Here is a 12,372-nt window from a genome sequence, read left to right as displayed (position 1 = left end):
TCTTGCTGTTGTTCTTCTTCTGGCACCCCTATAATTTGGATGTTGGAACATTTAAAGTTGTCCCAGAGACTCCTAAGCATCTCCTCATTTTTTTTGGATTCTTGTTTCTTCCTACTGTTCTGGTTGAATGTTTACTTTTTCCCTTGTGCTACAAATCATTGATTTGAGTCCCACTTTCCTTCACTTCACTGTTGGTTCCCTGTATGTTTTTCTTTATTTCACTTTGCATAGCCTTTACTTTTTCCTCAATTTTGTAACCATATGCTGCCATTTCTGTGAATATCCTGATTACCAGTGTTTTAAACTCTGCATCTGATAGGTTGGCTGTCTCTTCATCACTCAGTTGTATTTTTTCTGGAGCTTTGATCTGTTCTTTCATTTGGGCCATTTTTTTTTGTCTTGGCATGCCTTTTAGGTAGCAAGGGGCAGACCCTTAGGGATTCGCCAGAGTGGGGCAACCCACTTTGCTGTGTTGTGATGCTGTATGTGGGGGAGAGGTTTGAGAGGAAACAATGCCACTTGCTCAGCTCTCATCCAGCTTTCAATAACTTCTTCAGTTACCCACAAGCAAATTGGACCCTTCTGGTGCTGATTCCCAGGTGGGTGGATTTGTGTACATTCTAGGACCCTGTGGGTCTCTCCAATGAACTCTCCTGTGAGGCTGGGAGTTTCTCCCACCACCTCAACCCCCATAGGATTTTTTAGTCAGAGGTTTTGAGGTTTTACTTCCCCATGCTGGAACCCTGGGTTGTGTGGTCTGTGTCACTCCACAGTTGTTGCTCCGGGTTAATCCACACACAAATGTGGGTCTGCCAGGTCTGCAAGCTGCTGTCTTGCCCACCCAAGTCCTCCAGCCGCCACCTTGCTGTGAGTTCTCTCCACCCCAGCTGCCCATCTCCACCCCTCCTACCAGTCTGGATGAATGTTTCTTCTTTAACTCTTTGGTGAACTTCCACACAGTTCGATTTTTCTGGCAATTCTGGTTGTTTTTTTGTTTTTAAACTTGTTGTTGTCCTTCTTTTGGTTGTGCAAGGAGGCACAATGTATCTACCTATGCCTGCATCTTGGGCGGAAGCCTCTCTGCATCATTTGTTACAACTGTATGTGAATCTACAATTATCTTAAAACAAAAATGTTATTTTAAAAAATGACATCTTTGTGTTCTGCATTATTTCCATTGGCTAGGACTTCCCTTGAGCTTTCTGGCTTCCCCATATCTCCCTAACCAACCTTGGTCCAACATGGAACCAGAGCTCCTGCAGCCCCACACTATCTGGGTCACTTTTTGCCAAAGACCCCACTGTCCCTCAGGGATAACCAACCTTCTTCCTTTCTGTTTCTGTCATCCCAAACTTATAGTGGCCCAGTAGGAAGGGTCACATGGCCTTGTGGATCTTGGGCTAGAAGCCCTATAGTAGTTAAAGTGCTGTAACTCCTGCTCCTTGTAACCCTGTGTTTGGGGGAAAGAGGAGAGCAAATGATTTGGTCAACAGAAAACCAGGATCGGACTCTGTTACCCAGCAGCTTTTCAGACTTAGCCCTTAAAAATCCTGGCATGAATGAACAAAGCTATATGTACCCAATATCAACTAGGATATCATATGGAAGAGCAAAACCCTGAGAACCCATCAACTGCCCACCAGTTGGGGAATAATACACCCCTACATGGTGATACCACACAGTAAAAACAGCAAGAGATGCACCTGTGAGAACATACACAAAAATATGTGTATTGTTAAGTGAAAAAAAAAAACATACAGATCATGTCTAGTATGAACCTATTTTTGTTAAAAAAAATAAAAATAAAGGTCAATGTATAATGAACTTATATTTCTATTTTCAGTCAACATTGTATACTGAATTTATTTGGAATATTATCTTAGAGTTTCTAATCTTGGCTAAGTTTTAAGAAAATTGTTTCAAAGCAAATTAATCCACAATGAACAGCTGTAGCTCATCTGCATTACTAATAAATTTGGGGCACATTGAGATGACTTTAACAACTATTTGCCCTATTGTGGAGTAGATTTCCTCTTTCCTTTTTTAAAAATTTATTTTCAGGTAAAGGCTTTGTAGTTATAGGTAGTCAAGCTGGGGAACCAGCAGGTCCTACCTGTGTGCAGTGCATGTGTGTGTAAAGTGCCAATGACTGCTGGAAGCCTACTCTGAAGGGCACTGGGATCCTGTTTCCTCTCACTACTTACTTCACATTCCAAAATTAAAAGCACACTTCACATCTTACTGCTAGTCTTAGATAAATCCAACCGCAAGAGCAAAACCCCACTGGGAATTCTTTGGTCTCCATTGGGAATTTTGGTTCATATTACATAGATAGCCTTCTCAAAGCTGTTTCAAAATCAGAGAACTAATTTGTGGTTGAGGCTGTGAACTCTTCATCAAAAATCTTCGTCCTTTTTTCTCTGAGTCCATAGCTAGACTCCATTTCCCAGCTTATCCTGCAGTTAGGTGTGGCCATGTGACTGGGTTCTGACCAATGGGATGCAGAAGAAGTGATGTAAGGCATTTCCACCAGGGCTTTGAAGAAGCAGGTGTAGCCCCCTCACACTCTCCATTTCCCCTCTGCTGCCAGGAGGTAGATGACCATGAGTACCTGGAGGATGGTGAGGACACAAGATTGAAAGACCCCTCTGGAGGGTGGGGAGATACCCACTCAGAAGGAATGCCCAGGACTGTTAAGTGAGCAAAAAATATACCCTTGTAGTGTCAACCAACTGAAATAGTGGGGACTGTTTATTACTGCAGCTCAGTCTACCCTAATGGAACAGTGCAACCAAAAATGGCAAAAATATGGTCAAACAGGTTGTAAAAGGTTTCAAAAACATTAGATGAAAAAATATTCATTTTTGACTAATTTATTGTTTCAACCAATTTGTCCTTGAACTAGTGCCTCCCAAATTAGGGAGATTGCTAGAAGCATTTCAGGAACTTTCAAAATTATAAATCTTCGGGCTCTGCTCCCAGAGATGCTAAATTAGTAAAGCTGGATTGGAGCCCAGAAGTCTATAAATCTTTTAAGCTCCTCAGGAAATGTGCACTCATAGACTCCTGGGATTATGAACACCATGACCTTATGAGAAAGTAAGGTGGCACATCTATTTAAATTTTAAGTATACATCAATCAATTTTATTTCTAGGAATCTACTCTCAAAATAAAAGCACTAGTACAGAAAGGAATGTGTTTATGAAGTTTTCAACTATAGCATTGTTTAAAATAACTCTTTTGGAAAGTGAGAGGCCAGATGTCTACCATTAGGGAAAGGTTTGAATAAACTATGGTCCACCCATAGATGAGGTGCAACAGTTCTAATTTCAGTATTTCACCCAGAGATATGAAAGTCATCCTTGATTTACAGGAAGTTGGTCACTTTAAATATAATGCCTCATTTTTTAATTCATAGGATCAGAACTACAGAAGCATAGCAGAGAAATAATATTCTTCATTTTTTGAATTGTTATAGTAAGTAGGCATTCCCCCTATAATTTAGAAAAACAACTATTTTTGGCAAAAACATAAAACAACCTTTCTGCTTGTCCAGATTCAAGAACCAGTTTGTTTTTCTCACCAGTGATGATCCCAGATCAATACATACAGTAGAACCTTCCCCAATGTATGAGAGCAAACCTGACCCAGGTGCTCACTGGCCTGACCTCCCCAGGGCCTAGATGGAAAGGCACTCAACTGCTTGAGTCACTAGGTTCATCCATCTCCTCTAAATGACTGCTCTTTGCAGCAATTAAACTAGTGTTTCTCAAAGTGGATTCCATCTTCCACAAGCCATAGGAGGTACTTTTCCAACAAGGTCTCTGTGGCCAAATACATTTGAGGGAGTGTTCCATATGCCTTCCACATGACCCCAATTTCCTGAGAGTGGCAAGCATATTAGAACAGTCAAGTTTCTAAGAAGTCCTGCAAGATACAGAAAGCTGTTTACTCTTGTTTCCCAAACTATTTGACTATGAAACTTTTTTCAAACATAAGCATTTTTCTTTTAGGGACATGAGTTTTCCAATAAGAAAATCTCAGAAATCTATCCCCAGATGAAATTTACAAATGCTAGAATCTCAGGTCCTAGAACAGAGGTAGGATAGAGTTTTGAACATGGGGTACATTTTTCTTGGTCCAGCTGTCTCCCTCTAACTTAGCCACTTGCATCATTTTAAGTAGATCTAACTGCATTATAAATTCCTTCTCACTGGATACTCACAGCACCTTGTGCCAGACTGAGCATACAGCTGATGCTTTAAAAATGCTTAGCGACTGGTCTATTGTATCTTCCTTCCAGGCAAGTATGTGCATTTTCCATCCTCCTTAATCCAATGGGCAGAAGCAAGCTATGGGTCCTGGAACTCTCAAGAAGAGAAAGGGACCTTCAATCTGTGTATGCAGAACCTGAAGATCTTACAACATCCTTGAGTCCCCAAAAGCAGGTGGATCTATTCCTTAGATGATGAGATGCACCCTGCTCCGCAGTCTCTGCCCCACCACAGGCAGAGCCAGGCAGAGTCTTACATGCCATCTAAGCCACAGACTTTTTATTGATAAGTTGGAGGAAATAATAGTATCTAAGTAATAGAGTTGTCAGAATTAAGAGAAAACATGAAAGTCAGTCATACAGTATATGCTCAATAATGTAGTTATTTTTTTATTTTTTTCAATTTATTTTTAATTGTAGTTTATATACAGTACTAGCTATTTTTTAAATATTTTATTTGTTTTTAAAGAGAGGGGAAAAGAGGGATAAAAAGAGTGAGAGAAACATCTATTAGCTGCTTCTTGTATTCACCCCAACTTGGGACCAAACCTGCAACCCAGGCATGTGCCCTGACTGGGAATGGAACTGGTGACCTTTCGACACCCAACCAACTGAGCCACACCAGTCATGGCTGTGTTAGCTATTTTTAATATCACAACTAGTAACCTATGGCCATGCTAGACATTGAGTTAATATCTGCAGCATCCAGACATTCATTAATACCTGACTCATTACCTATCGATTGACTGCAGGCATCATGCAAACTCAGTGACCATCATCAGCAAGAAACTGTGGAAATACTTCATTTATAGGAAAACCTTTTTCCCATTACATTAAGAATAATACATTTTAAATAAGGATCAGCTTATGGAAAAAGATTGACTTAGGTTAAATATGAACTACTAAGCAAAAAATCACCCAATAACAAACAGAAACAAAGGCTGCTTTAAAAAAAATTTCTTCTAAATTATGGAAACCTTACTAATACTTAATGTGGAGAAAGTCACCTGAAGGTACTGTTCCCAGAACCCAGACATCAGTACTTATTATTATCCCCATCTTATAGATGGAGAAACTGAGGCACAGACTGATTCCATCTCTTGCCCAAGTCACACTGCTAGGAACTGTGAATGTGGCATTTGAACCTCAACTGCATGGCTACATAACCTGGGCTCTCAACCACCATCACGAATAAGCCGCACATGTGATGATTCATTCAAGACCTACTTCAATGCCCATCCCTTCCTCCAGGTGGCTCTTGCATTTGGGTTCCAATGCCTGTTCCATGCCAGGCCCTGAATTAGGTACTGAAGTGAATATAGAGGTGCTTATGTTCCTTCAAATTAGTGTTTGGGTTCCTTCGGATATATTCCCTGGAGTGGGATTGCTGGGTCAAAAGGCAGATCCATTTTTAATTTTTTAAGGTATCTCCATACTGCTTTCCACAGAGGCTGCACCAGTCTACATTCCCACCAAGTGCAAAAAGGTCCCCCTTTCTCCATATCCTCACCAGCATTTGTTGATTTATTCATGATAGCCATTCTGACTGGTATGAGATGGTATCTCATTGTGGTTTTAATTTGCATCTTTTCATATGTCCATTGGCCATCTGAATGTCCTCTTTAGAGAAGTGTCTATTCAGGTCCTTTGCCCATTTTTTTTACTAAGTTGTTTGTTTTTTTGATGTTGGGTTTCATAAGTATTTTGTAAATTTTGGATATTAACCCCTTATCAGATGTATCAGTGAATATGTTCTCCCACTCCATGGGTTGTCTTTTTATTTTGTTGATGATGTTTTTTTGCTGTGCAAAACTTTTTAGTTTCATGTAGTACTGTTTGTTTATTTTTTCTTTTGTTTTCTTTGTCTGGGGAGATAAAGCCAATAAAAAATTGCTACAAGCAATGTCCAAGATTTTGCTGCTGATGTTTTCTTCTAGGATTGTTATGGTTTCAGGTCTCATATTTAAGTCTTTGATTTATTTTGAATTTATTCTTCTGTGTGGTGTAAGAAGGTGGTCTAGTTTCATTATTCTGCACACATCTGTCCAATTTTCCCAACACCATTTACTTAATAAACTATTTTTAGCCCATTGTATGTGCCTGCTTCCAAATATTAATTCACTATAAAGATGTGAGTTTATTTCTGGACTCTCTATTCTGTTCCATCTAATGTGTTTCCTATGTGTCTGTTTTTATGCCAGTACCATGCTGTTTTCATTACTACAGCCTCATAGTACAGTTTGGTTTTACATAGCATGATTCCTCTAACTTGTTCTTCTTTCTCAGGATTGCTATTGCTATGTGAGGCCTTTTGTGGTTCCATATAAATTTTTGAAATATTTGTTCTAGTTCTGTGAAATATGTCATTGGAATCTAAATAGGAATTGCATTGAATTAATAGATTGCTTTGGGTAGTATGGACATTTTAATGATGTTAATTCTTCCTATCCATGAACATGGTATGTGCTTCCACATATTTGTGTCTTCAGTTTCTTTCTTCGGTGTTTTTCCAAGTACAGGTCTTTTACATTATTGGTTAGGTTTATTCCTAGGCATTTTATCTTCCTGAGGCAATTGTGAGTAAGATTGTTTTTCTGATTTCCCTTTCCATTAGTTTGTTATTAGCATATAAAAATGCAACTGATTTCTGGATATTAATTTTGTATCCTGCTACTTTGCTGAATTCATTTATCAGGTCCAGTAGTTTCTTGGTAGAATCTTTGGGGTTCTCTATGTACAGAATCATGTCATCTGAAAAAAAAAGACAGTTTTACTACTTCCTTTCCAATTTGGATGCCTTTTATTTCTTCTTCTTGTCTGATTGCTGTGGCTAGGACTGCCAATATTATGTTAAGTGAGGTGAAAGTGGACATCCCTGTCTTCCTCATCTCAGGAGGAACGTTTGCAGATTTTGTCCATTGAGAATGATGCTAGCAGTGAGTTTGTAATATATATGCTTTATTATGTTGAGGTATGCTCCCTCTATTTCTACTTTACTGAGCGTTTTTATCATAAATGTGTGCTGGATTTTATCAAATGTTTTTTCTACATCTATTGATATGATCATGTGGTTTTTGTCTTTCCTTTATTTATGTGGTAAATCACATTTATTGATTTGCAAATGTTGTACCAACCTTGTGTTCCCAGAATAAATCCCACTTGATCATAGTGTAAAATCTTTTGATGCATTTCTGTATTTGGTTTGCTAATACTTTGTTGAGGATTTTTGCACCTATGTTCATCAGAGATAGTGGCCTATAATTTTCTTTCTTTGTAGTGTCTTTATCTGGTTTTGGAATTAGGATAATGCTGGCCATATAAAATGCATTTGGGAGGCTTCCTTCATCTTGAATTTTATGAAATAGTTTGAGAAGCAGAGGTGTTAGTTCTCCTTGGAATGTTTAATAAAATTCCCCTGTGAAGCCATCCAGTCCAGGACTTTTGTTTGTAGGGAGTTGTTTTTTTTTTTTTTAATTATTATTACTGCTTCAATTTCTCTAGGTATAATCTGTCTATTCAGATTCTCTGATTCTTCCTGATTTAGTTTTGGAAGATTGTATGTTTCTAGGAATTTATCCATTTCATCCAGGTTGTCCAGTTTGTCGGCATATAAGTGTTCATAATATTTTCTTACTGTCCTTTGTATTTTTTTTGTGTCAGTTGTTATTTCTCCTCTTTCATTTCTGATTTTATTTACTTGAGTCCTTTCTCTTTTTTTCTTGATGAGTTTGGTTAAAGGTTTGTCAATCTTCTTTATCTCTTCAAAGAACAAGCTCTTAGGTTCATTGATTTTTTGTATTTTTTAGACTCTTAGTTTATTCCTGCTCTGATTATTTCCTTCCTTCTACTCAGTTTGGGCTTTGTTTGTTGTGCTTTTTCAAGTTCCTTTAACTGTGTAGTTAAATGGTTTATTTGAGGTTTTTCTTGTTTATGTTTTGTTTTGTTTTGTTTTTTAGATAGGCCTGTAATGCTATGAATTTTCCTCTTAGAAAAATTGCTGTCCCAGTGTCCCATAGATTGTGGATTGCTGTGTCCTCATTTTCATTTATTTCAAGGTATCTTTTGATTTCTTCCTTGATCTCATTGTTGACCCATTCATTGTTTAATAACATATTATTTAGCTTCCATATCTTTGTGTGTTTTTCAGTGTTCTTGTAATTGCTTTCTAGCTTCATAGCATTGTGTTCAGAGAAGATTCTTGGTATGATTTCAATCTTCTTAAATTTATCGAGACTCATTTTGTGTCTTAACATGTGGTCTATCCTAGAAAATATTTCATGTGCACTTGAAAAGTATGTATATTCTGCTGCATTGTGGTGAAATGGTCTGAAGATATCAAAGTCCACTTTGTCTAGTGCACAGGTGGCAAACACAAGGCCCATGGGCCGAATCCGGCCCTCCACCTTGTTTCTATCCAGGGTCAGTGCCAACCTCTTGCTTAACTGTTACAGAGTAATTACATTTATACAGTCCTAAAATTACATTCGGCTTTTTGAAGGCAACCACGAGGCTGATGTGGCCCCCAGTGAAAATGAGTTTGACACCCCTGGTCTAGTGTGTCATTTAAGGCTGTCATCTCCTTGTTAATTTCTGCCTGGGAGATCCATCCAATTGAACTCAATGGTGTGTTAAAATCCCCAACTATGACCATATTTCTGTCAATGTCTCCATTTCTGTCCATCAAGATTTGCTTTACATATTTCAGTGCTCCTATTTTGGGTGCATAAATGTTTACTAGGGTTATATCCTCTTGTTGGATTGCTCCCTTTATCTCTAGGCAGTGTCCTTCTTTGCCTCTTGATATAGCCTTGGTTTTAAAGTCTGTTTTGTTGGGCATCAGTACTGCTACCCCAGTTTTTTTCTTTTCCATTTACATGAAATATCTTTTTTCATCCCTTTACTTTTAGTCTCTGTATCTCTTTTGATCTGAGAGGTCTTTTGGAGGCAGCATATATATGGGCTCTTGTTTGTTTAATCCATTCAGCTACCCTATGTCTTTTGGTTGAAGCATTTAAGCCACTTACATTTAAGGTGATTGTTGATAGATGTATATGTACTGCCATTTTTTTGTTTGACTACTTTCCTTCCCCTCCCCTTTCTCTTTTTCTTCTTCTTCTTAAAGCAAGCCCTTTAACATTTGTTGCAGTGCTGGTTTGATATTACCAAACTCCTTTAGTTTTTTCTTGTCTGTGAACCTTCTTATTTCTCCTCTGATTTTAAATGACAGTATTGCTGGGTAAAGTAGCCTTGGTTGTAGGTCCTTGCTTTTCATCATCTTGAATATTTCACACAACTCTCTTCTGGCCTGAAATGTTTCTTTTAAAAAAAAATAACTTTTTTTAAGATTTTATTTATTTATTTTTAGAGAGGGAAGGGAGGGGAGAGAGAGAGAGAGAGAAACATCAATGTGCGGTTGCTGGGGGCCATGGCCTGCAACCCAGGCATGTGCCCTGACTGGGAATCGAACCTGTGATGCCTGGTTCGCAGCCCTAGCTCAATCCACTGAGCTACACCTGCCAGGGTGAAATGTTTCTGATGAGTAGTCAGATGATGGTATAATTGGCACTGTCTCATTGGTAACTACCTGCTTTTCTCTTTTTGCTTTTAGGATTCTCTCCTTGTCTTTAAGCCTTGTCATTTTAATCATGATGTGTCTCGGTGTAGACCTCTTTCAGTCCAACTTGTTTGAGATTCTCTGAGCTTCCTGGACTTGTGTGTCTGTTTCCTTCACCAGATTAGGGAAGTTTTCAGTCATTATTTCTGCAAATAGGTTCTCAATCTCTTGCTCACTCTCTTCCTCTTCTGGTATTTTCATGATTCGGATGTTGTTTGCTTTGTGTTGTCCAAGATGTTTCCTAAGTGCCTCTCATTTTTTAATTCTTTTTCTTTTTCTTGCTCTGCCTGGGTGTTTTTTTCTACTTTGTCTTCCAAATCACTGATGTGGTCCTCTGCTTCATCTAACCAACTGTTTGTTCCTTCCAGTGTATTATTTATTTTAGCTATTGCATTCCTTATTTCTGACTGGTTCTTTCTAATGGTTTCTATGTCTTTTTTGGTGCTGTTGAAATCCTTATAATCATTATCCTAAACTCTCTATCTGATAAACTGCTTGCCTGCATTTCACTTAGTTCTTCTCCTGGAGAATTCTCTTGTTCTTTCACTTGGGGTCTGTTCCTTTGTCTTCCTATTTTGGCTGCTTCTTTGTATTTTCTGCCTTAGTTTGTTAAGCTAATCAGTCATCAAGTTGATCTTCTGTTAAACTAATCAAGTTGTTATCTGCAGCCTGGTTTAACCTCCACAGGGCAGAGCTATTGCTTCCCCTCAGGCTGATGCCACTTGGAGAGAAATGCTTTGCCCAAGAAAGATGGCTTCTGCAGTATGAGAAATGACTCAGCACAGGGATCCTCGAAGCTGTTCCTTCAGTTCTTTCCCTAGAGCCACCAACCCCAGAGTCTCCTCAAGCCTCTCTAGTCCACTCTGCCTTCCCTCTGCTGGAGCCCAGGGTAAGCAGCTGCAAATGACATTTTATGCATTGGCCCTTTAAGAGGTTCTCTGAGTCTCCAGCTGTTTCTTCCTAGCAGGCAGATACCCTGCTGCATTTCAAAGCTGGATGTTATCTGGGTTCCTTCCTGGCTCTGGTGTTGCAGGCTGGTTTTCACCCACACTTTTCAGGGTGATCCTCCAGCTGCTGAAATATCCCTCCAGATCTTCAGCGGCTGCCTATAGGAGCCCAGCCAGCCCTCTCATATCTGCTTCACATTCTGTACCAGTAACACTGCAGTGAAGTGGTTTCTTTTGTCTGTCCTTGGTTATAAAGATTCTCTTCAACTAGTGTTCAGTTGGTTATTCCAGATGATTTCTCTACAATTTAGTTGTAATTCCAGATTGGTCCTTGGAGGAGGTTAGTGTAGCTTCCACTTACTCTTCCACTATCTAGGATCTCCATTTCTGATTTCTGTCAGCAGATGTTCCTTTTTACTTGAACCAGTTTGAAGTCAGTTTCTTACACTTTCAGAAAGCATTCTGACTTCTAAAGTAACCCAGGTTAAGCAAACTCAGTCAACTAGGATTCAGAGTCTGGCCAATTGCAAAGTGGGTGATGCCTCAGAGATTCTCCTTACATGGAAATTGGCAGGGGGAGCATTTTTTTTTTCCTGAGGAATAGGCCCCAGAATTGTTGGAAAAAACAAGGACTGCTGTAGGAAATGCTATGCATTCTTGCAGAAAACAGAATAAAGCAATATCTACATATTAATCCTCAAGACATCCAGAGGACACCAGAAATTTTCAGGGAGACTGAGGAGGAGGCATGGCTGAAGTCCTCCAGTTATACATGAAGCCATTAAACTATAAAGCCACTCTCTTTGTGTCCTTGGGCTGGTGAGTCTAAGGCTTGCTCAGATTACATGAGAATAGCATGTCACTGATAGCTGTCCCACAATGTACTTGGCTGTCTGCAAGGTTGTGAGGTGTCATTGTGAGGCTGTCTGCAAGGTGGCTCCCTGTGTAAGGAGATACAATGAGAGGGGGTACAGATTAAAACAGCATTTTTCAGTGGTCCATGGACCACCAAACCAAAATCACTTGGAATTTTTCCACCACATGGATTCCTAGGCCCTGCATAGACCTACTCAATCAGGACCTCTAAGAAGTAGTACAGGAACTGGTAGGTTTTGCCACCTCCCACACTGATGCTCATTAAAATGTGAGACTCTCAAGTTATATCAGTTCTTCTCAAATTTAAAAGTATACAGATAATCTTGGGATCTTGTTAAATGCAGATTCTACTTCAGTGGGTTGGGGATAAGGGACTGAGAATCTGCTTATATAGTAATGTTTCTGGTCCACAGGGCTTAGAAGACTTCAAAAATTAGAATTCAGCCCCCACCCTTTATGCCATATGCAAAAGAATGAAACTAGTCTACTGTTTCTCTTTATATACAAAAATTAACTCAAAATGAATCAAAGACCTAAATATCAGACCTGAGACAATAAATTTAAAAACACATAGGTACTAAAGTTATGGACCTATGGTCTTAGAGAGGATTTTAAAATTTTTACCCCAAAGGCAAGGGAAGTAAAAGAAAAAAATAAATAC

The 12,372-nt window shown here is 39.0% G+C and overlaps 1 pseudogene; it reads right to left on the bottom strand.

The window, feature by feature from the left end:
• LOC114498791 overlaps positions 1 to 12,372 on the bottom strand; it is a 52,679-nt pseudogene that overhangs the window by 18,604 nt on the left and 21,703 nt on the right.

The sequence above is a fragment of the Phyllostomus discolor genome, chromosome 6 (genome assembly GCF_004126475.2).
Source record: "Phyllostomus discolor isolate MPI-MPIP mPhyDis1 chromosome 6, mPhyDis1.pri.v3, whole genome shotgun sequence".
Classification (NCBI taxonomy): Eukaryota; Metazoa; Chordata; class Mammalia; order Chiroptera; family Phyllostomidae; genus Phyllostomus; species Phyllostomus discolor.
The sequence above is the reverse complement of the archived record's forward strand: the minus strand, read 5'-3'. Positions and strand labels throughout refer to the sequence as shown.